The sequence below is a fragment of the Buteo buteo genome, chromosome 11, assembly GCF_964188355.1.
Source record: "Buteo buteo chromosome 11, bButBut1.hap1.1, whole genome shotgun sequence".
Classification (NCBI taxonomy): domain Eukaryota; kingdom Metazoa; phylum Chordata; class Aves; order Accipitriformes; family Accipitridae; genus Buteo; species Buteo buteo.
In genome coordinates, this window is record NC_134181.1 from 15,747,170 (window position 1) to 15,768,936 (window position 21,767).

General features: G+C 35.6%; 1 long non-coding RNA gene across 1 annotated transcript in view; it reads left to right on the forward strand.

The window, feature by feature from the left end:
• Positions 1-21,767, forward strand: part of LOC142036715 (uncharacterized) — a 265,893-nt gene that overhangs the window by 178,279 nt on the left and 65,847 nt on the right. Inside the window, exon 3 of the long non-coding RNA XR_012652209.1 lies at positions 10,433-10,498. This is a non-coding gene — a long non-coding RNA (uncharacterized LOC142036715). The remainder of the gene's footprint in view (positions 1-10,432; positions 10,499-21,767) is intronic.

Genomic DNA, 21,767 nt, shown 5'->3' on the forward strand with positions numbered 1-21,767 from the left:
TTTGCAGAATAATCTTATAGAGAGCTGGTTGCTGATTAACAAAAAAATAGACTGCTCCCTGTGTCATACTTTCACAGGAATCTTCCTCATATTTTAATTTTTGAGGAATAGCTAATGCATTCGTGCATTATTGTTAAATAATCATTACATTTTAAATTATTAGTTTAGTTAATTAAAGGTATTCAGGAATCTGTCAGCTCTTCAGTATGAGGTTAATTTTTTGCAATAAATAGATGTATGAAAGAGACAAACGAGCTACCTATCAGAAAATAGAAAACTGCATAATAACTTCTGGAATATTTCGAGAGCAACAGAAGAATAATTGGTAACTGGGTTACTAGAAAGAAAATGACCCTTAATCTATGGAGGATTTTGAAAACAATGACATTTTGGGTCCAAATTATATTAAGTACTTAAATAGTTCCATTCTTGGGTGCTTGGCTGACCTGTAGTCCCTATTGCATCTTACCTCAACCTTTATAGTTTAAATAAAATTCATCAAAGTATGACGAATTCAGAAGGCAGTTTGAGGTGAGACTATTGTCCCAGCAGAATCAGAGGTAGGCTCTTGCCTTAAAGCTGACCTAAATAATACAAGCAATTCAGTGAGCAAAACAAAATTTATATATAAATTAAAATAAATTTTGAAAATATTTTCTGCATGAGAAAGGGACAAATGCAGTTAACAGTAGTTCTTAACAATTTTTTTTCAAGTGAGATATTTGTCATCCTCCAAATGATAGCAAATTAAAATATGTTCATGACAGAAGCTGACCTTCATGAAAATATATTTTGTCCTCAGATGAAGAAGGTTTGATTATCATACAGTTACCACGGCACATGTAAAATACCTAGCTTGGAAGGCAGAAGGAAACATGTTTAATTAAACTTTGTTTTGTTTCAATTGAGTTGACTTGCAGTCAAATTGGAAAGCATCTTCACATTTTAAGCAAAAAAAATAATCTTCAAACAATAGTAATATATAAATATTGCACCGCTGCTACAGAGAAGCTTTGTAAAGCTGTGATTAAGACTATTTGGGATTTTAGTCCCTGTGCTGTACTTTAAGGTGTATGATAATGTTTGTGGTTCATATCTTATTGCTTTAACTGGCAGCGTTATAAGATGTATTCTTTCTTTGTACTCCTCTATGTGTCATATGATTTATTCCTGATTTTTTCTTTTCCTCTCAAAGTATATTTTTTTTAAAAACCATAACTATTGTGTTATATGCCAAAACATTTCAAGCACTGCTTAAATATGAAGGAAATACGAAATGTTTTCATGTAACTCTGTAATGTGATATTAAACAGATTTAACACAAATTTAATACAAACATAATAAAACCAACTTCCTCTAAATGTAAGTCTCTTTAGAACATATATGATTCTTATTTAGCTTTAAAACAACCACTATGTTTTCTGTGTTGCTAAACTGTTCTTTTCTGTTTGTTTCCAAATCCTCCTTTAGAATCCCCCCCCCCCTTTTTTTTTTTAATGAAAACTTAGTGATTGTCTCTCCTTTAATTCACTCCTTTCTGAATCATTTTCTCAAATTGTATGTGCCTGGAAGGGTTAGTGAGCTGCTTGAAGTGGATACCCAAGACTGTCTTTTTTTAGGTGCTTTATAGCATTATGTGCCTACTATTTTGCACCCAGTTTTGGCTGTGTGTAAAGAGCACAATGCAGAAAGTACTTTAGATATGCAGTGTGCATAAACACAATCCATATCCAGGGCTGAAGAAGGTGATCCATAATATTCCACTTGCTGAACAGGGAGCGGTCTAACTTGGAACAATTCTGTGATTTTGCCATGCTCTGGAGTGTAAGTTTCTTTTCTTACAAGTTCTTGGGTCACAAACCAATGCACAGAGCTAGTGAGTCCATGAAAATGAAGGGAGAGAATAAAAAAAGAGAAAGCAGGAGGGAGGAGAATGGAAAGTTGGGTGAGTGGTAGTAGAAGGAAAATGCTTACAGGTCCTAAACTTGCAAATTCTTTACATTTGGACAAAAAATACAACTTTGTGTTAAAGGTCTGGATCTGATATTGCCCTTTGAATTTATCAACTTCCATTTCCTAATTTTCAGTGACTGTGTACCATGGAAGTTTGTGGACTTATACACTGGTACTTATATACCCTAACAGCTTCTGGACTATTGCCAGCCACTGGATATTCTGAATAACTTAATCAGTGAAGTGAAGCAATGCAGAGTAGCTGGTATTGGCTGTTTCAATGATGCAGGCACATCCAGATACGTTCTTTGAGTCAAAAAATGTTCACTGCTGAAGTCCCTTGTGGCCAGTGTCATCTTCTAAAAGGCTTCTCAGGAGAAGCATATTCTCACCACGGTCCCTTTGGCGACATGAGCAATTTTTTCTGGTATATTTTGTGGCTCATCATTTGAATCATCCCGTAAGGATATGCTCTGGGCTGAAATCCTATTTGCACTATTAACTTTTATTCTGTAATAACTCATTTAAGAACATCAGATAGGCTTTTTATTAATGTTTTGATCAAAAATAATAAATTCTGTTCCTGTTAAAACAAAACTTTGCAGTTTCTGCAATGTAACCTTGAAATTTCAAAACTCTTTTAAAGACCTTGCAGAGCCCTCCTTGATAAATAGAGGAGTTTATTGTGTTATCAAAAGATATACTCAGAGGAACCACTGATTATTTTTTTTTCCAGCACTAATGTCTCAACCCTACTTGCACCTCAGATTTGAGTTATATATAAATGTATAATAAATATAAAGTGTATATAACTATATTTATATACTTCAGGAACATAAATGGCTCACAAAATCTAATTAGCTTTTTCTTTTAATTCTGCCTGATTATTTTCAGTTATTTGATTTTGAATCCATTGTTTCCTCTGATCAATTTTGCAGTATAAGTATTGAAGTATAATGTAGTTTGTCTGAAGAAGCATTATGTTTGGAAGCAGGAGGTCATTGTTACTTCTTACTCAGGCCCTACACAAAAGTAACTGAAAGAAAAAGCATATTCATGTGTGCCTGAAGACAACCTGAAAAGTTTGTGGTTTTTCTCACTCTGCTGCCCAGCATAGCACATGTTCTATTTTGTATGAGTCTGATGGAGGAGAGGCTGTCATCAGTATTCCTGCTGCCTCTAGACCTGTTTATGACTTATGTTTTTATGTTCTCTGTTATTACAGAAAATTTAAAGGGCTTTCATACATACTGAATAAGGATTTCCAAGAATTAAGCAGAAGCTCTAATCTGACTCCTTAAAATGCTCCTGAATTTCAGCTATTGTCTAGAAGATTCAAGTTTTTGGTCCAGATTGGAAAGAAAAATGCAGGCCTATTTTCTGTATGCTGATCAGATGGCACCCAAGGTAGCAAAAAGTTGATAAGAGCAGACAAAATCCTATGTGAATAGTTCAAATGAAATTGTGCTGACATATATGAACTTGAATGTTAGCCCATGGACAGCATCAGTTCTTCATCTTGATATTTGTTTAATCCAGACAGAAATCATAGTGCCTGTGGAACTATGCGAGGAGGAGGCATTTTTCTTAATTCACATTTGTCTAGGTATATGCAAAACATTTCTAACTTTTCTACCAAACACAAATTTGGCTTGTTAGAACACCTTCATTAAGCAGTCATGGAGTCCCACTGAAATACATCTTCTGACTCAAAACTTAACACTGTGTTTCTACTGTTGTAGTCAATATGTTGCTATGAAAACTGTTGGTAAGTACTTATCTGGAATTATTGAAGGACTTGACCTTCTTCTATGAAGTATTAGTGACATTATTGAGCTCTCTTTTAATAGTTTTTTTGTTATCTCTGCCCTTGTAAGTCCCTTCTTCCAAATGTTATAGCTTATTAGTTTATATGCTATTTTCATTGCAATTATAGCTAGTACAGGAATATTTTGTTACCTTTTTAACACATTGTCACCATGCATCATTTTTAGATTCTCATTGCTCCTTATTAGAGGTTATTTAAGCTCTCAGCTCTAACTGGATAGTGAAGCATGCTTATGAGATAAACTAGAAAAAGCTTATGAAGCTTATGTAAAGATTTTGTTGCATTGGTGAGTCTGTGGTGTTTTTATTTGGGTTTTGTGTGTGTGTGTGTGTGTCATCTCTTAGGTTAGTTAAATGTAATAGAAATGTACATAAATGTCAGACAGCTGGTACAGCCTCTGCTGGAACGACTTCATGAGTGTGCCAGAATATGTGAGATCTCTGCATGCTCCACCTAACCTCCAGTATGGTGCCACCTTCTTCTGGTCTGTTTGTTTTCTTCCACTGACACAGATCAAAGAGAATAGGATGCAATGTGTGAGATGAATAGCTTTGGCTGTCTGAGGAAAACCTTGGGATCCTTAAAAAAAAAAGCTATTTGAAGATAAAGTGAAGCAGATGAAAATTATTGATGTGGCCGTGAGATTACGCTAAAGAAAATGGTGTGATTTTTGCCGCCTTTATTTCAATTATTGTTTTGCTTATGTTTTGTTTGGTGGTTGTGTGGCCTCAGTGTGTATAACCCAAGCATGTCATAATTTGGAGTGTATTTATTACTTCTCACAACATCCTTGCAACATAAAGAAGTATTACTGTTATTATTTATTATCTTCATTAGTTGTAGAGGTTTGAGGCACACAGCCAACAGACTACAGAGGTACTCCAACTACTGAAGACCATGCTAAAATGAGACTTGAGAACAGCACATTTGTGGTCATGCAATGCTATGCCTGAGTTGCTAAGCCATGTCTCTCAAGAGTGCCTATGAATGCAGATGAAGCACCACACAAGCCTGGTATTGCCTGAGGAGCGTTTACCGATAGACCTTGTATCCTGCATAGTCTGTGCTGTGTACTGCACCATGTAGAAGCATTACCTTAAAGCTTCATTAGCATAAAATTTTGTGTTCTGTGGCATCTGAGTCATTGAAACTGAAATCATTTCGAAACTGAATCCGTGTCTCCTAAGTCCTACACTAATGTCCTAGACCATTCTTCTTTTCATGTCTACATGTAAGCTTATTTTAGTTTGGTTTTCATCTGTCAGGGATTTATAAACTTTTAAGGCCCCTGTTCAAACTCTTCCCTTTCTCTAATTACACAGATTTCTTATCCTGTATATTTTGGGAATTTGCTCTTCCATTACAGAATTAAAGGGTGGACACTGTGCTGCTTCCTAAACCAACTCGGCACTGAAGTGTATTGGCAGAACAGAAACCTGCTCCTTGAAGGATCAGTCTCTGATTAGTTTGTTTCACATTTATATCTCCTGCTAGTAAAACAGAAATGGCCACTATGTTTTTGAGTGGAGGATAATGCCATGGCTGATGCACAGAACTGTCTGTTGAAGATTTGCTGTATGTAGATCCACATGATACCAGGGTCTAATCCCAGACAGTGGCACCCTTTTGGCCTTTAAAAGTTAGGGGGGATCCACAAATTATTTCTGCCCATTTATTTACAGTAACTAAATTCATATACCCGCAGTGTTCTTCCTCTCTGTATCCAGGAGCAAGTCACTACTACAGATATGGACTGAATTGCGTGATTGCTGGCATATATTCTTTTCTAAAGGGAAATCGGCAGAATGAACTGGGGACTCAGGCACTGCAATTCCAAAAGGTTTTACCAAAAAAGTCCAAGTAAAGCATGGAATTTAGCTGGTAGTTCTTACCTGCTGTGTTGTGGGTAGGTCAAGCAGTCACATTTAATTGAAATAAGGCCAAATGGCCAGAGGATATACCAGCCTATGCCAAATATTGACAAGTAAGCTGGTGTACACAGGTAGTCATGTGCCTTCAAAGGGTGCATCAGTTCTTTTAGTCTGAGAGAAGGACATACGGATTAAAATGATATACCCAGACATTATGAGAGACAGAGAGGCCAGAATATATGGTTTCAGAGCACTCTAGAGCAATCTGTAATAGAAAATCATCTTTGTATACTATTCCATAGTATATAATTTTTAAAAAATGCTATAGTGGTAGTTTTCTTTACGTTTTAGGACAGTTACAATGTTTTTGAAATATAACATTTAAATTTTAAAGGAATTCTAATAAAAGCTGATTACTATCACTCTGAATCAATTCTATCTGATTTTCCTGCGGCTATAGGCCAGACTATACTTCTTCTATCATTGTCAGAGATGTCAGTGGATTTCCTGGTATATAAGTAAAAGCAAAATGTGGCCATTTAATTCCACAAATGGCAATAAAAATAGTGAACTCTGGAGAGTACATGTTTGGGGTACAAGTAGTTGATTTTTCTTTTAAATTGTGTTTATAGACTATTGTTAGTAGTATTGTTTCCTTTTTCATTGCATCCTTGAAAGTGGGTGTTTACAGATGCACTGTTACTAGAGCTACTTATTGTAATATCCTTTTTGAGTAAAGACAGGCAGCCTGTGCTAATTGCTGTACAGACAGTCTACAATGTAATATACAATGTCACTTAAGCCTTGTTCATAAAGACCTGAGTTTTCAAACGTTCAGTGCATTACAGTAAGTTTTGGGTTGGGCTAAATTGCACTATTGATTTTTTTGTAATTAGATTTTAATGAATTGTATTCACTGAATTGTACGTTTGTCAAGGGACTTCAAAGATTGGATTGTGATCGTTTCATTCACTTTATTTATTTATTTTTATTGTGTCTAACAGTAGAGAGCTCCTGGAAATCTTTTCTAGATATCAGTAACTTTGATTTTTGTGTTAGTTTCTTTAAAGTCCAGCACCTACTTTTCTGTAGTATAATATTAATAAAATATGTAGGCTGGTAGGAATTTGGCTTGCATAAAAGCTGTTGAAGTAATCCAGCTCTTAGAAATATCTGTTTTCTTACTGTTTGCTCCCCTGCACTATTTGGGCTAAACCGCTTGACTGAAATTGGTCAATGAAGATTTTGTTGGACTTTTGCTCCGTTATGGTTGCTTGTATTTGTATTAGTCTTTATCACTGGGCACTAAAAAGCTGCTTTTCCTTGTTGATACTTAATCAAATGTCATGGTAGCACGTAATCCCCACTCTGATTTAGTAACACTCACCGTGTTCTTTTCCATGAGATTTTCTTATACTGTTTTATTAAATTATGTGCCTTAGAAGAAGAAACACATGTTCTCCACCAACCCCCAGATACTGATTAAACGGTGCTTATACAGCTGAATTTATTCTTGAAGGGCCAGCAGTACCTGCTGTAACTTTGTAATTATGACTACATTTCACTCTTCTAATGGAAAATCACATCTTTTCCTGAAATAACTAAGTAGTTTAAAAATCCCTACGTTTAATTAGTGATTTGTGTATCTATGTGTAAGCTTTTCCTTTTCCATCACCTCTGCTAATATACTGGACTTTCCACTGTGCTGGACAGCAATCATGACTAATTTTTGCTGAGCTGAGTCCTGGGTCAGCATGGTTTTCCTGTCAGCTGGAGAGCCCCTGGTCAGTAACCCCTTCAAGGCAGGACAACAACCGCCTTTCACAGAGTCTACTCTTGATCACTCAGTTGTCTTTTGTAGGGGAGGTGCTGAACGCTTCACTGCACTTGAGTAAGCCTTATCTTTCTTAAAGTGATTACAGCTAATCCCAACAACAGACTAACTTGTCCTTCCAGCTACAGCAGTCCTCTGGGTTTCTCCCTCTATGAGATCCCAGTTTTTAACAAATACGTGTATGCTTAGATATGGGGCTGTATGCCATCTCAAAGTGGTGGTGGGGCTCTGCTGAGAGTTTTTCCAGACCAGAAGCAGCCTAGCAGTGTTTGAAAGGTATGAACCAAAGCTAATGCATCCCAGAGATGTGACATATTAGCTTGACTTAGCTCCATAGCTTTTGGAGGGATTCAGGATTGGAATTTTTGGATGCAAAACTGGTTTGTAATACAGAGAAATAGATGTACAACTGCCTGCAGATGGCTATATAGAGGTACCTTTGTGTTTTCTTTGATGCTGACCTACTATATGACCTTGAGTAAATAAGTCACTGGATCTTTCTGTGCTTTTGTTCTTCCTAAGTTTTCTTTATTCTACCTTCTATATTCAATCTGTAATATTTCAGCCTTTCATATCAAAAAAGCAAATATTTCCTAATATATTTTACCATTTTTGCCATTGACCATCGCAAAAAAAGATTCCAGCTTGTGTTTTATTCTCTATGATTTGCACTTGCTTAGGTAAGAATCAGTCAATTCAGATACAAAAACATGCACAATAATTCTAGCTTGCTGTATTTTACCTTTTAATTTCAATAAATGTGTTCATCTAGAGGATTTGTGTCTTTCAAACTAAATGTTAGACATAACTTCAGTTCCTTGTTAGATTTAACCAGCAGCCTGGTGAATTTATGCTACTCCCATTAGCTGTGAATCTGCTGTCTCTTCCAGAACTATTTGGGCATAAGGGCCTGTATTGAGCAATTAAAAAAGACACAGAGCTATTAAAACTGTGCCTAAATACTACATCTAAATTTGTGCGCAGCCATTTCCGATAGAAATATGCACTTTGCATGTGTGGCTATGTGGTACAGTGCCAACAATTTAGGTTTATGGTATGAATGCACCTGCGTGTAACACTTTATTTTAAAATTTGGTCATGCAGAACTTTGCTTTTTAATTAGGTTTTCTTTTTTTCTCTTGGACAAAAATTTGCATATGCATATATTTGCATATTTTATGTGTATTTTTAGAAGGGGTCATTGTAAATTGAACTTGCAGAATGGTAAAATACAGCTTGGGCATACCCAAGTATGTAACTTATGTAAATATAAACAAAGATAAATATCCCAAAGTGAAAAACTCAGAAGGTCTGGCTAAAACGTGTAAAATCTCTTTTCTCTTTGGCTAAGGAAGAAAAGAAATTTCAGATTACAAAAATGTGTTCTTCATGCTTCCTCAAATTTCCTTCTGAAAAACTTAACTCTTTTCTTTAAATTACAGCTGATTTTGTTATTACTATCAGAATATTTAATACTGATATTAATTTTCTCTCTTTCTGGCTATGAAATAGTTTACTAATGGTATTGGTTGTAATCATAGTGTAAGAGGCATTTGTGGAAAATAGTGACAGGCTTTTTATTTGTTGAGAAATTACTAGCTGTTTACAAGCAGTGCTGGTAGCAATGATTTTTTTTTTTCTTTCTTTAGAGCATTTTAGTACAATGTTAGTAATGGTACGTATAAGTCTCTGGGGCAAGACATGGAGAGAAGAGGAAATATTTGAAGGCAAAAGCAGATATTTCCAGATGAGCAGCTTCCTTCTTGTTTCCTCTTAGAAATATATCTTAACTTTGTCATAAGTTTCATTTGCAGATTCCTTTCCCCATGACAACCTCCTTCAGTTTAAATTCATCTAGTCTACCAGGACAATACTAATTAGCTAAAGTAAGATGAATGGGATATTTAGTGAAATAAATAAATATTACACATAAGCAACTCATTCTGCTCAGTTGCACTGAATGAATTTCCAAACAGGCTTGAGTTTGTATACACATACTTTTTAATGCTTTTTAACAAACTAACTCTGGTGTCTTCCAATGAAGTGAAACGCATCAGAATGAAGAGAGGATGAAAGTGGTAGGGAAACAATGCAACAACAAGTAAATATAGAAGAAACCATCATTCCCCATTAAATAAAAACTAGAATTCATAGAATTAAAAACGTTCTAAATAAACAAGATTTACTTACATCATTATCTTGTCTGTCCCTATGTCAATACAGAATAGTTCCTTTCAGCAAATTTCCAAGTGTTTGATCCATTTTAAAGTACCTTAGATGACAGGGTTTCACAAACTCCCTTAGAAGATTATTCCGTGGTTAGATATATCTAACTGCCAGCATTTCCTTCCCAAGTTCAGCTTTTGCTCTATTTCATCCTATTATTTCTACTTCTTGGGCCACATTAAATAGTTTTTTCTTATTCTTGGTATGTATGTCCTTCAGACACTTAAGGAGGCTTATCATTGATCCCTTAGCTTAGAAATAGTTAATGAGAAAAACAAATGCAAGATGCAGGGGATACGGCATTTTTTTAATTCCTGGATATAGCTTGCTTAAACTGCACTGCAATGTTTTTGCAAAATATAAGAGGAAGTAGAATATGCATTATCTTTTTCCCCTTAATTCTTGAGTTAAAGTGGATTTTTTGATTGATTTAATCTTTCAATTAACTTGTGTTACAACAGTTGGGTCAGACTGGGGACTTTAAATCATCCAAAATGTAAAACTTGTCCTGCTTGGGAGGTTAAATACCCTCTTAACTACTTATTTCTGCTCAATCTAGTGTCACCAGGGGACCAGGTCCACCTCATTTCCAAGCAGCAGATATTGAAATGGTTTTCTGTGAGGAGTGCTGTGGTTATTTACAGCACACATTGCTTTGTTGAGGGTATAATTGTTTCCTACCATCAGTGATTTTTCTTCTTCTCTTGTTCTACCTTCTAGTTATCAATGTTGCTGTTTGTTTTGGAACTACAGATTTTCCATAAAAGAAATCCTGGTTTTATCAAGGTAAGTGAATAAAACCATATTAGATTGCAAACATTCTTGTGGTAAGAAGGTTGCTTTTATCTTTGACACTTTGTGATGCTGTTGTCTGCTTGTGTCTATGCTCCATGGTGAACATTTACACCCAAGGAATTATTAAGCTAAAGAATGATCAAGAGAGCAAACAATACTGGTTGCCTATAAAACTAACTTCATAAAGGAAATGTATCAAAGCTATCAGCAAATATTTCTCCAAGACCTCACAAACTAAACATTCAGATAAATATAATTTGTATATATTTCTCACAGCTCCTTCAGTTCTAATTCTGAATACTCCTGTTTTACTCCTGAAATATCCTCTTACATTCTTCTTTACGCATGAAATGGAACATCATCATACTGTCAAAGTACAGACTAGTAATAAAGAAAAGAGTTGAAGTTATTTGAATAAGGTTAAACAAATACCATCCTGGCTGCGATTAGCTGATTAGTTTCTGTTTCTTAATGTCTATTTGATCATTAGTGATGCTTTCTTTTGCATGTGTTCTCTATCTGTATAGTTATTAATACTGAACATGTGATATCTACCATTAAATCTGAAACTGTATTCATTAGCCATAGTGATTTCAGTTCTGGTTCAGGCCAGTACTGGCTCATAAATCAGGTTTGTTGCAGTGAACTTGGTCAAATTAGTTTGCGCCAATGGAAAGGGCCAAATGGTGCTAGGGTCTCAAGGAGCCCTTTCCACCTCTTAATTTCTACCAGTTGTGTTTCCACCATAGTGGCACGGCTACCTTGGAGTTCCCTAAACCTGGCATGGGGACTCAAGGAACTAGAGAGAAGTTGCAGTGCTGTTACTGTAGTATGACTAATGCCAATTCTATGGCATAGCAGAAGAAGAGGTTGAAGCATGTTTAGGGGGCTATCTCCTTAAGCATATGCATCTACAGGAAGAGGATACAGAAATATACTGCAATGGATTGTTAAAGGGGAGTCTGGATAATAACGCCCATCAGACAGTTTCCAGATACTGTTGGTAGGAATAACAAAGTTCTACACCTGAGAATGTATCAGGAGGATATTTTAGAGTTGGCCCTGGAAGAAACAGTGTCTTGACAGAAGCAAGTGGTCATGGTGAAATGCTGGTGAATAATAAAACAGAGAGAGAAGGAACTAGGGGGTTGAGAGGCTGTGATAGAAAACTGGTCTATAGATTTTAACAGATGCAAACAGTGAACTTGAAGAGATTTCCTGTAGATGACTACTATCCTAAACTTGCTACTAGTAGTGCTTACTTTTTTGTTTAGTTCTGTTTCAAGTTTCAGTGAAGGCTTCTGTTGCTGAGCGAAAATAATTGGTCACTCTTTTGGTGGGACTTCTTGACCCCTGTAATAAGTCAACCTATAACAGTAAACAGAAGTTTACTGTCCTTCAGTAAGAAAGAACCAATTTGCTTTTTGATATTATTACTCTCCTCTGACTATATGATCATAACTCTTGCAATCACAAGAGAGAGTTAAGGAAACCACTGAAGCTTTGCCTTTTTAGAGAAAGGAACATAACAGTATAAAATACTTAGAAAAATGTAATCTGGGGGAGTCATATAAATATTAGTGGCATATCTGGAAACATAAAGCAATTTAGTAATTACTGCCCCAGCATGGCTTATATTTAATATATTAATTGTATTTGCATACATCAGGTGTACACATGGAGACCTCAAAGTTATCTCTGTCATATTTCATGAATCTATGAGTCAGGTAAACGTCTGCAGTCAGTACAAAAAGTGTGCTTAGTCAAGCAATTTATCAGGACCACGTAAAAACTGCTTCTCACAAGCCTTCCCTGTTAATTGAGCCAGGACATAAAATAGCATCTGCAAATGTTTGACTCTTGATCTCAAAGCGAGGAACCACTGTTAGGCTGTTTGCAGAGTATACCTTGAATGTGGTATGTCCAGAAAAGCAGTACAGGAGACAACCAAATACAACAGTCTTAAATACCTGGGATAAGGCTGACTGATTAAAATCTATAGTAATGTTATCATTATCAAATCCAGCTTTATCCTCAGTAATATATATATATATGGCTGTTGCAGAAAGCATTGTTATCCTGGCAGTAAAAATCAGTGTGTGTCCAACGTTGCCTGCAAAAGACTTGTTAATGCTGACTGGTTTTTTTCTTGATAAAATTAATGGTGATTGTTAATGATTTTCATAGTTGCTACTATAAACCAGAGCTAGAGTATCATGAAGAAGATAGGAAAGTTTATAAAAGTAAATATCATTTCAGATGGTCTTCACCTAAGCCAAAGCACGATCCCCATTTTTAAAATTTTTCAAAAGGAGCTGGGGATTCAATCACTGCTCTTTGCCAGCTACCTCTCTGGACAGTGCAACAGAGTATTAGCAACCCTCCTCTATAGTTACAAGAAGCCATAGAGATCTGAGCAGGCAAAACACACGGTACAGTGCCTTTTTCATTCAGATATTTGAAACTTTAAAAATGGTTTTAAACAACCACCTGAAATACTCTAACGCTAAAAACTGAACATTTGTCAGAATGAAAGTTTTACCTAAACAACGTGCATTTCTACGAACAAACATATTCTAAAATCTGCATATTTAACTCTGTAGAAAAGATTGGTACAGGCAAATAATTTGAACACTATATTGAATAAAAGTTGCTTTTATTTTGCTAGTTCCTTAGACAAACTAGTGTGAACTGCTTGTACAGGCTTGCTGGGTTTTCTCCAGTAGGCACAAGGACAGTAAGCTCAAGAGAGTATGTTCAAAACATCATTAAAACATCCATTTCCGGGATTCCCTAACAAGTCCCAACTAGCAGTATCATTATCACTTGAACTAACTTTGCTATTTAATAAATTTTATGTGAAGTGATCATGGTTATGTGCATGTCTGATTTGCTGAACATGTATAAGCATTTCACATGAAAATGGTCTTGAAGTTACTCATGGAATGTAATTGTGACAAACAGTAAACCTTTAATACATATCAGTCAGCAAATGAAAGAGAAGGGTTTAAACACTTGTTTTGAAAATACAGAATATAGGTTATGGAGAAAGCACCTATTTTTGCAGATCATATTCCATTTATGTAACTATGACTGCTGTAACTATTTTTTTTCTGATGGGGTTTCTGAACTATAAAATGTATGTGGTTTTCCTCTTTCATTGATCAGCAAAGATGGTTAGCATCCTTCCTCCCATCTCCTCCTCATCTATATCTTTTTGTCTGTTATCACATTTTATAACCTGCATTTCTAGCACTTCCTTGCTAGTCTATAAAAGGCCAAAAGGAAGATTTAAATAAGTCTGGAGATAAGTAGTCAGGTCATCTACTTTATCTTCTTTACACTGAGTTGTGTTCATCAGTTGAGTTGCTGCTTTATAGACAAGACCGTCTAGTTAGGTACAGAGAACATCATCCAGGAGTAAGGTACTGTGCTTTAATGTTAATGAAGTATTATGGGAGTCTTAGTTTTAAACACTTCATTTGCCACTGTTAGGATGAAAAAAAAAGGCTAGGGCAATTAATAGTTCATCTGGATCATATTTTAGGAAGTTTCTTTTTGAGAAACAAAAACCTAACATGTGAAGTGTAGACAATGAGTAGCTAGAATATTTTAAAATGAGTGGTATTTATTATCTTTACATCTTTGCTAGTGAGTAAAGTGATACTGAAGATGACAGGCCCACAGCAGTTGTGAAAGGAATAAAAACATTCCCAAAGAGTTTTACTTTGTCATATCTACTAGGTTGTTTTAAAAATCTATTTTGAATTTCCAAAAGCAGTATAATATTAACTTTTTGTGGTACAAAAAAATCTCATGAAAAAAAATAGAAAATCCAAGAACGATTCAAAAGTAAAGATCTCTAACCAATAAATTTTGCTTTCTTAAAACTGGAGACATTTCTATTTCACTCCAGCTAGATGGGGCTCTACATGAACTACTGGAACTGTCATTTGTGTTTTCTTTCCATAAAACCAGTTAAATGTATTAATTGATCTTAGTTCTGACGGTGACTTTTTTTCTCCTGTTTCCCATAATATCTGCAAAATTAAAAGCACTGGCAATATTAATGAAGAAGAATGAATACAGGACTTCTTAATTATGTAGATTGAAATTTATGCTTGTATTTTTAGAGGAACTTAGTGAATGAGGAATTGACTTGTGTGGCAAATCTGTACCTTTCTGCTTTTGACTTTGTGGTGTTTTGTTTTTTTTTTAAATTGCCACTTGAAAAAGCTCTGTTTTAAATTTCTAAAACTCACTTAAGAGGGGAAAAATGCAGATTCAGAGCCTCACTAATATTAGTATACATGACCTTGGGATTTACTTGAAGCTTATGAAGTACTTCCATTTGGGATGCGTTGGTTTACCCTATACCAAAGGAAGACATTTAAGATATGTCAGAGAAATTATCCTCTAGAAATGCCCATTTCTTTCCATTGACTGTAAAGAGATCCCAGGCAGCTACCTCAGATATAGATGTCTGTGTAGATTCAGACACTTATCAGACAAGTAGAAATCCCCCTCCCCCTTTCCTGCTACCCTTCCTATGTCTTTCTCTTGACTTCAAGGACTGAGCTCTAGTCTTTTATCCTCAATTAATGCAGGAATGAAAGGATGATTTTCATGTGCTTTCCACTTCTATTTTAAGAAAGAAAACAATGGTTTGGAGGGAAATCTGGAGTTGGTTTATGTTAGTGCTCAATTATGCATTATTTAGACGAGAGTAAATATTAGGATTTGAGAATCCAGCACAAGAGTAATAGATTTTTCTTTCTTTAAGGAAAATAACCTATTTGCTTTACTGCCAAGCATTGACTGTTCCAATATGTTCAAGCTTAGAAGGCTGAAAACAGTGACACAGATGTGTTTCACATAGGGCTCACCAGCATGGTGCTTCAGTGTTCTGGCTTGTTGGAAAGCTTCCAGGGGATTTAGGAAAAGAACATACTGAAGAAATGTAAACTATTATTTAGCCAATTAGTTGGAAAAATGTGTTTTTTCAGCATGATCAGAATTAGTTTTGTCAATTTTTATTTGTTCTCATCAAAATTTCCCCACACAGAACAAAACATTTAGTCACAGAGCTGTTACCTATACTTAAAATAGTTATGTATCAATCTGAAGAAGTTTTAGAATACCCTGTTTATTAAAGGGCTTACATGTCTCCTAGGTGATTGCAGGAAAAAAGTGGAAGCATAGTGCATAACAACAAGGCAAATACATTACTGTTTTGGTAATGTAGTATTGGAGCCTAGATTATGTTTTGTACGTGGAATTTATTTTACTATTTTAAACTTGCAAATTGTAAATACAGGACTATATGTGTTAGATTCTTCTTTCCTGGAACAGGATTATCAATGTACTGGGTTTAGGGGGAGGTGAGAGAGACTGTAGGAAAATGCAACTCAGTGATGCTGTTCTCCTTGCATGATGTCCCTAAGAACTGGTGCAACTGAAAGAGAGACCAATGTGGAGCCATTTTAAAAAGTGTAATTAAGTCATCTTGTTTTATGTAAGATTAAAATATAATAAGGTTTTCTCAGTCTTCGGACGAAACTACTGTAGATGCAAAAAATTGCAGATCAAAATCAAAAGTGGTTTTACAGGGAGGACCTTCAAGGCTTCCCACATAGTAATGAAATATGATACAAAGCAGCACAGTGTCAGTAAATCTACAGTAAAAAGGTCAGGTTTACATCGATGAACAGAGCTGGCAAATACATTTGTTCCTGCAATGTCTGTGTTTTAAATGCCACCCTCTGATGAGCCTAGTACAGAAATACACTTTTGGGCTTGATGAGATGTCAGTTTTGTTCAGTGCTGATCAAATAAGATGAATGAAAGTGAAACAAGAACAAAAATATTACTTCTGTCATTTATTCTTTATGCATTACAGGAAGTGGGTCAGTCAGGGAGATTTCTCTTAAACAAATAGCAATCACTGCACAATATCACCCATTGATCTGTTTCACAGCAGGCAATAACCTTTTTGTCAGAAAGGACATACAATTCAAATACCACAGAATACGTAGAAATGCCCATGACAGGTTTAAAAAGTATCTTCCCCTCCTTTTACTTGCCAAGACATCCTTCACAAATCAATCTAGGCTGCAGAGGCAGGGCATTGCAAAAACACTTCCAGATCTATAGCGAAGGCAGATATTCTAAAAAAATGTGTAACATAAGTATTGTCTAATTTAAAGGAAATTTAGCAAAAATAGTTTTCTATGATGTAAGCATTAAAAAAACCCTGGTGAAATTGCAATTGCATGAGCCAAACTACCATTTTGCCTAACTAGCAATCCGAAGGCCCTATGCTTAGGTTGAGTGATGTATCCTATCACTAATACATCTTCTTCAGAAAATGCTATCAAATGCTAGAGTCCATATATCCCATAGGATTGTAAATGTCTGTTTAAAAAAAGAATAGTTTATGGATACACTGTTCTGAAAATGTGACTTTTCCCTTTAATTTGCTTGTGAAATTACTTTAAAGCATTTAAATGCAATATTCTGCTTTCAATGATTCTAAGCAACTTTCATGTGCCTGAAAAGAGGCAACTGAATTCAAATGTAAGTGTCTAAATAAGTGGCTTGAGTTCCTGAGCATTAATAATCTGCGTGGAGGTAAATGTTATTTCCAGTTTATCACCTGCATGTCAGCACAGCTAAAAAAGCAATACAAGAAATTCTCTAATAGTTTTTACAGTCAAATACAAAATGTCTGCTTTATGTGAGTTATTTATTCAGATAACTGAATTACTTCACTTTCCTTGACAAGTTGTCTTGGTTGATCATAAGATTCACAGATTATATCTTCTGAAGATGTGTATTTTAATGCTGTGGTATCCAAAAGCAGAACTGTTTTGATTTCATTCAAAAGACTTCTGTCTATTACTTTGGCATATTATTTATGGAGGTCAAATAAAAAACCTGTAAATCATTATGAGTGTCTGAAACAAACATTCCTCTTGTAATGAACTGAAATGTATGAGAAATACCGAGAACCTCTCACCTGCAGCTGAAATCTGGGTTTATAGGTAGCCCATAATCTTGACTTTATCATTTTCCTTTTTAGAGGCAAGAATAAGCCTCACTTTCCTCTTCAAAAGTGGGGAAGAAAATAACAGCACTCATGAAGGGGAAAGCTGGTTATAGGAGCAAGTTAAAATGAGGAGAAAGACACCTACATTCATGTGGCTGATTTGTTCCTACTCTGTCCACTTGTTGGATTATATACAAATATTTAAGTATTTACCATTCAGTATAAAAAGACTGCAGAGCTTAACCATGGTAACCATTGTATCACTTGCTATTTAGTATACCTGTCTTACCCTTGCAATGGTGAGAAATGACATTAAGAGAAGAGCATGTATTCAAGGCTTCAGAAGTGTTGATTATATTGTATAATGTTTTCAGGAATAAAAAATCATATATGATACAGTTTATATTTGCAATAGTTCTCCAGCTTTTCAGAATCTTTTTAAAACATGAAGAGACTATAACAAGGGAAAGTCTGAGAATGACTCTCATAGCATGGCAAATCTAGAGCTTCATGAGGATGACTTCTTTTTTCTTCTACTCTTTCTCTCCACTGTATTGTAAGAACACATTATCATTTGGTTTAACTCCTATAATCTATAAAAATTTAGTAATATTGGGATTTGGGGATTTTAGCTATGCTTTCCATTATGAGCACTCCTATGTGATACTATATAGTATGTTTACTTAAGTGATGTGGCAATATGAAATGGGATTGTTAATGAAAATAAATACATAATATTTTACAGCAATATTACAAGGTATGTATTATTATACACACTGGCATTTAACAGTGATACCACAAAAATGGGACAAAGCCTAGATTCTTTTAAAACTTTATGCATTTCACCCTAAACATCTACTGTGAAATTTTCCTTTTGTATAGAAGGGCCAAGAGTCTCTTTCCATTCCTTAAACCTTTCAGCTATTGGTCTGTTGGTACCCCCTCATCAGAGAAGGTTTGTGTAGTGCTCTTATATAATAACCCTTATTTGGCACATTTGTGCAGAGCTTGGGTGTCAAGGCTTTGAGCACACCCCCTCCACCTGAAGGCTTAGCTGCCCAGGCTTGGGAGCCAGCTTTAGTAACAGTGCAGGTGCGTGACTGTGAAGAGAGCTGTCTGAGCTCTGCTAAGCAGCCTTCCTGGGGATCCCACCTCCTCACCTGGGAGCTGTGTTTAAGCTGAGGCTTTTGGCCTTGGTCCTTGTGCGATCTATGCCGCAGTCATGCCTGTGTTCTGGCTGATCTGGACCCTGTACCAGAGACTTGATTCTCTGCCTTGAACTTGGACCTGTCTGGTGATCTGGACTCTTGGCTAAACCTGGTTTCCCTCACTGGATTTGCTCTGCTTGCCTTGCTCTGGTGTGGTGGAACTGCCCTTCTGTCCATGAAACCTCTGTGGCTGCCTACCTTGTTTTCATAGTGAGTTTCCGGGTCAGCTTACCCTCTTGAAGCAGCACCTGACCTGGCTGCTCAGCCACACTAGAGAAGTGAAGGGGAGCTATCAGCCCCAAATTGTAAATGAAGTGGGCAAAGCAAACCTGAAGGAGACTATAGACAGTCCTGTAGACTGTAGGGAACCTGTAGACTCACTTTGTTAAATGACCTAAAAGAACTTTCCTTTCTGTAGCTCTGTCTTTTGACCAACCTAAAGGTTTAGTACCCATTTACGAGGTAAATATAAATTGTACTGGAGGAAGGAAAATTATATCTTTTTCCCATCTAGTGAGATATAAGACCCTCTGGGAAAACAGGAAGAAATAAACTAAGCATATTGCACATAAATAATTCACAAGTTTAACTATACCTAATTTCAGATCAACTTTTCTACAGCTGCAGACTGGGTGGAGATCTTCCAGATACACACCAGATATCCTAATGTGATATCCTTCATGTGAAAGGAGGATCAGCTACATTTTCGCGTTCTGAAACTGTCCACTAACTCTCTTATTATTATCTTTCAGATCTCTGTTAGATCGTTGCTTTGTCTAAAGCACCTTCCTTCTTATCATTACCATATATAATTGACCTCTCTAATAGTGACAGAGAACAGAGAGGGGGTGTTTAGGCATTTGTATATCAACACAGCGAGACTTTTGGCTGTGTGCTGTTTTACCCCTGCAGCGAAAGTAGCTGAGAGTGTTCCAGTGACAATGAATTTAGTGGCTGCCTTCAGGGCATATTAATATGTTTGACTATTTTGAAGACAACAAACATTTGATAAGCATGCAGTGAGCTATCCCATGGAATTGTTCTTGCAGTGGCAAATAATTTGACTCACCTTTGCTGACTAAGCAGTTGTTCATATATATGGTTTCCAGTTGTACTTTATAAATTACTTTAATTTACAGTGCATTACATGGCTATGCCTCTAAATCCCTATGCAATAATTTGTATACTCTCCCTCAACAGTTTAATTGTTTGTAAATTTTTTTTTAAGGTAACTTCTTGATAATCCAATCCAACAACTTCTTTCCCTTGCTTCTGAATAATAAATCTTTAGGCACCGTTTATTCAAATTATCCTAGGTACTTATTTTATAACTTTCTAATCTTGGGTAACACAGACAGTATTGTTCTTATGCTTCCTTGGGGGAAAAAAAAACCACAACAAAAACACCACAAAAACTTATTTCTTTACATAACACAAAACAGAACATTTAATTAGATTTGTTAGTGTAGCTGACAAATGGTCTGCATGTACTATAAACTGGGTACATATATCATGTATGCTTGCACTTTAGTTGGAACTTTACAGTATAAGCCTCAGTGTAAAGAAAGGTTTTAGTTCCAAAAATTAAAGCTTCATCTTAATCAAATCTTTACAGGAGTTTTTAGTACTCTAAACTCCACAATGTGATCCCTGGGACTTTAAATTCATGAGAGAATATTTGTGTAAAGAAAATTATCTGAAAAAAAACCCAGAAGGAATACGTGTCTAAATAAATCTGGCCTAAAGTCCCTCCAGTTTGTTCATGATGGATCACTGAATGTGTGAAACAATATCTGAATTGCCCTTGCTTGTCAATAGGGTAGGAAAGAGAACTTCAGGAAGACAATCTTGGTGGTTAGTGAGACAGTGAAGTTTGCATTTTGATACTGGTATTTCCTACTTGTCAAATGAAAGTGCTTGCATTCAAGCAAAAGGTTAGAAAAGAATTACAAGTTCTGTGATGGTCGTCTTTTAAGAGGCAACTTCATCTTCACTATCTCATTAGAAAACTTGCAAAAAAGCACATCACGTAATGAGTATGGAACTTAAAAATAAAACATATTTATCATATTTTGAAGGGTAAGTCAATCCTGCCAAATTCTTAATGGAATTTTCTCACATCTAATTTTCCACATCTGACTCTTATATCATTTCCTATCACTTCAAAGATGAAATGATGCATCTAATAGTTGCTTTGACCCTCCCTACCTGATGAAAAGGATTTTTTTAAATGACAATATTTGGTAATAGATATTAAATGCTTTCTAGTTGTCAGTGTGATAGGGACTTTTTGAAAAATCTGTTTTGCTTGAGAATAGAAAAATTCTGGATTCTTTTTCTTCTCACTAAAAATTCTGAATTTCCCAGTGTATGTACGTATCTGGACTGCAGGCCAATTCTGTTGTAGACTTTTCCTCCTTTAAGCCTTATGAAATGAATCTACTGTTTTGCATAGTTGCTAAATACCAAATATATTAAGCTCATGCTACATCTCAAATCTTCTGTTAAAATCTTCATAAAGCTGTAAAATGAAATTAATGAAACAAATTAATGGCCATAATCCAGTCCATTAAATTTACCCTTTTAACCCGTGTAAATAGAAATTCACTGATTTTTATGGCGATAATTTATAAAACCTTGTTGTTGGATGTAACCTCTTCAAAATAGTTGTCTTTTTATGTATTCAATCTTTCTTTTATTGTCATAGTGGTTTTTTTCCATGCTCAAGCCATCATTGGAATATAAAGTTTCTATCTGAATTAACCTTACTGTCTTCAAAGCATGTAATCCTGAGTGCAGAAGTTTGTTTCTTTATCAGTGCAGGCAAAAATCAAGCAGAAGTTTACAGCCTGCTTCTATAAGTAAGGTTATCAGTGCACTAAAGTTCAAAGCAGGTGAACAGCTGTCCTAATAAACAGGACAGGATTAAATAAGGAAAATAGTTTTCATAGATTGTTCGTGGTCCTCTAGAGGCAGATTTTTTAAAAAAATTTTCCCCAAAAAA